This window comes from Corapipo altera, unplaced genomic scaffold (assembly GCF_003945725.1).
Source record: "Corapipo altera isolate COAL_440 unplaced genomic scaffold, ASM394572v1 50, whole genome shotgun sequence".
Taxonomy (NCBI): Eukaryota; Metazoa; Chordata; class Aves; order Passeriformes; family Pipridae; genus Corapipo; species Corapipo altera.
The window spans coordinates 8,022,508-8,026,041 of record NW_020884889.1 but is presented as its reverse complement, the minus strand read 5'-3'; the positions used below and the strand labels follow the sequence as shown (position 1 = coordinate 8,026,041).

Here is a 3,534-nt window from a genome sequence, read left to right as displayed (position 1 = left end):
AGTGCCATGTCCTGCTGCAGGGCAAGGCAGTACAGCTGGAATATCCTGTGTGCTCTTAACATCCACCCTGCTTTTAGCTGACTGCATCCCTGGGAGCAGCTTGTGTGGATAGCTGACCTGCATCTTAGTGTTTGTTTCCATCTTTATTCTTCAAATACTGTTGAGTTAAAATTATGAACAAACCAGCCTGGTAAACTTGGCAGATTCTCACTTTATTCATGACAGCAGATCTAATGTTCCTTGACAAATTGTTCCAGAGAAACTGTCTTGTAAAATACAAAATCTGCCAGTTTCTTAATACCAAACTATATTCCTATTAGGACACAGTGTTAATGGTTCAATAGAAAATACAATGCTTGCTGCAGAGTGAATCTGAAATCATCTAGCATACTTGATTGTTAACTGAGCTAACTATCCAGCAAGTGCATCGGCTGCCATCTGTCCATTTACTTGACAGCCTTGTCAGGGGGAAAAAAAAAAATAATCTTGAGAGCTGGCAGTGGTCCAGTTTGCTGCAGGTCTGCTTTCTAGTGTTTTTGTAGCAGATGTTGTGCCACATGCCCAAAGCTGCTGCATGTAAGCTGCTGTGTGCTCAAATTTTTAATTTTGGGGGTGTCTGACTGTCTTTGACACAAGATTTGCAGCCCCTTATGGGGTACCTTTGTTATAATGATAATCTGATGAAAGAACCAGAGTCAAATCTTCTAGACCTTTGTCACAGGTTTTCTGATGGCTTCAGTGGACACTGGATTGGACCCTGACTTGCTAATTGTTAAGTTGGTTGTTTTTTTTTTTTTTAAATCTTTTTAATTTAATTCTGTATATTTTAAAGTCTGGCATTTATAAAACACTTACTATGGAATTAGGGAGCCCTCAAGTTTGCACTGTGCTTTTAAGGAATTCATTATGCTTATCTGAGATTCTCCAAAACTGTTTATATACATAGACACGCTGCCTCTAATGGACAGCCAAACTAGAAATGACGCCAAATTTTTCCTTCTGTTATCTTCCACATATAACATAATTCCACCGAAAGCCAGTTGATCCTAAATTAATGTAAATCAACCAAGGTGAGGTGAAGCTTTAGAAACTGCTGTGTTTTTCATTTCCATGATTAAAATGCCTTCCTCCTCCTGTGCAGCTCGGTGGTTGTCAGCGGAGTAGCAGGAGGGAATTATCATCTTCCTGCAGCAACCCCTGCTGCAGCTGATAGGGAAGATTTCTTCTCTCCTTCCTTGCTTTTCATTAACAAAAAGCAAAAGGAAAAGAAGTCAATTAGGCAGTGCAACATGATATATCTCTGTACATTTTCTACATGTCATCCACTTCAAGAGGTTTGCTATATGAAACTGATAACATGGTTATCCACAGCATCTTTCTTCCATCCTGGTTTATGTTTCCACTTGATCACTTTGTGGTGGACTGCCTGTATGAGTTCTTGGAGGATGAAAAATGGTTTGACTGTGTCTGTTCAACTGTAAAAGCAACTGCCAATAGATTTACTTCTGACTGTATGTGTAAATAAAATACAGAACAAGAGGTGACCTATTTTATGTGTTAGGCATGGGAAATTTTCCAATCTCAGTAATTAATTTGTCACCTTTCAGTGGAAAACTTATAGGTTGTTTCTTCAACATGTGGCTTAATTTGCGTTTGTACGTTGTCCGTGCTTCTTTGAGCTTAAAATATGAGATTCAGAGTCTCTGCTTCTGAAAATATCAAAGGTGTACAAAGTAAAAATGTGATTACAAGACTCAATCTTCTTAATTAGTCTCTATTGTTCAGTCTGTTGAAAGCCATTTGCCTGTCAGGGAAATGCATCCCATGTGCAGGGAACACTGCTGGAGTGCTGCAGAAGTGATATGTTTTGAATATCCTGAGTTTTGGGAAAGGCCTTCGTAATATCTCTAACTAGAATACCAACTAGGTAGTTAATCATAATCTAGCATCTCAGGCTGAGAAATGCTCCTAGTTCATGCTGTGCATGCAGACATCTGTTACTCAGCAACAAACGTCACTCTCTTTCCACATGAATTATTAGCAAACATTAAAAAGACAGGTATACAGTAAAAGTTTAATGCCTATGAAATGACCTGTGAGGCTGCAAATGTCTTAGCACATGGAATATAATTCCGAGTAATAGAGATGAGCGTTCCAGAGTATTTATGATGATTTAAAAAAAAATTAAAAAATACTGCTGCCATGTAAAAATGAAACAAAGAATTCAATTTACTGTTTCAACAATGCATGCTTTACAAATGTACATGCTATGGTTTATGGAGGCATTTAGCTGAACAAGGCAACAAATGTTTTCTGGCAAGTATTTGTCTACAGTTGAAAATGTGTAGTTGCTTTCCTAAGGATTGGAAGTAATCTCGCTAAAGCAGAACAAGGAACTTTTACAATATCAAAATACCAGTAGAGAGTGGACAGAAAAACTGAAGTCAGGTGAAGATATGGCATTTATTGATCTTATCTGATAAAATATTTCACCTTTCTGTAACTACCAGTATAAGAATAGAATTAGAACAAGCTGTAGCTATCACAAGCATTATATTTCCCACACAATGCATAATTTAGGTTACATACAGGCAAGTGTCTGCAGTATTTCTCTAACATATAGACATCAAGTTCTATAATATTTCCATCAGGACAGTTTCTCTTGTTCTTACCTGTTTAATCCAGAGACAGATGTTGACAGTTCTGGTGCCCAGGTGCTTGTGCCAGTGCTCCAGGATGCAGCACCTCTCTGTGCTGGGTGTGCATTGGTGTAGATACTGAACCAGATATGATTAATCATGGTAGAAATAGTTTGGAAGATAAGCAATAGAAACAAAGAACTTGAAAGTTCATACAAAAAAGGCTGTGTAGAAACCTTACTTTTTTATCTTCTCTCTATCCTCCTAATCCTAAAGTCAGGCACTCTCCCTGTCACTCTCCTTTTCTCCATTGCTTAGCAACACTCATGGGTGAACTTACTTAAAGCAGAGCTTTGTTCCCAGATGTGATTTCAGTAATATTTGCAGGCTCAACAGTTCTAAGATGTGAAAATCAACCCCCTTCCTCCCCACCACTATTAGCCTACTTCGCTAAATAGTCTTTCTTGTTCTCTCCTGCACCCCAGGCATGTTTCAGTTTTTGTCTCTACTGTTTTGATCTAACCAAGAGTCTTGTGGAAAGAGGGGGGAGGTTCAAATAAAGCTTTAATTATGGAGAACATTCATACAGTGTGCGCAACAAAGCTGCGTGTTGGGCATAGAATTTGAGCATAAATGCAGAATAGGTCAAGAAAAGAATTGTTATTTTTCTCAACTCAATTTGACTTTTTTTTTTAAGTTGAGATAGAATAAATGGCATTTTTTGCACCAACATTTACATGCTGAATTGGTATGACCAACTGCATATTACAATATAGCCCTGAACAATCATTTTAAGTGGGGAGAAGAAACAGTAGCTAATTGCTTCCTACATAGTTTCTCTAATTTTGGCAATACAGTGACATATCAGCACTTCCTAGAAATGTTCAGCTTGCCA

General features: G+C 38.0%; 1 long non-coding RNA gene across 1 annotated transcript; it reads right to left on the bottom strand.

The window, feature by feature from the left end:
* Positions 1-824: 824 nt before the first annotated feature.
* Positions 825-3,134, bottom strand: LOC113947669. The gene is made up of 2 exons (XR_003527832.1): positions 2,673-3,134; positions 825-1,234 (listed from the first exon to the last, which is right to left on the bottom strand). It is a non-coding gene; the product is annotated as an uncharacterized LOC113947669 (long non-coding RNA).
* Between the last annotated feature and the right edge of the window lie 400 nt (positions 3,135-3,534).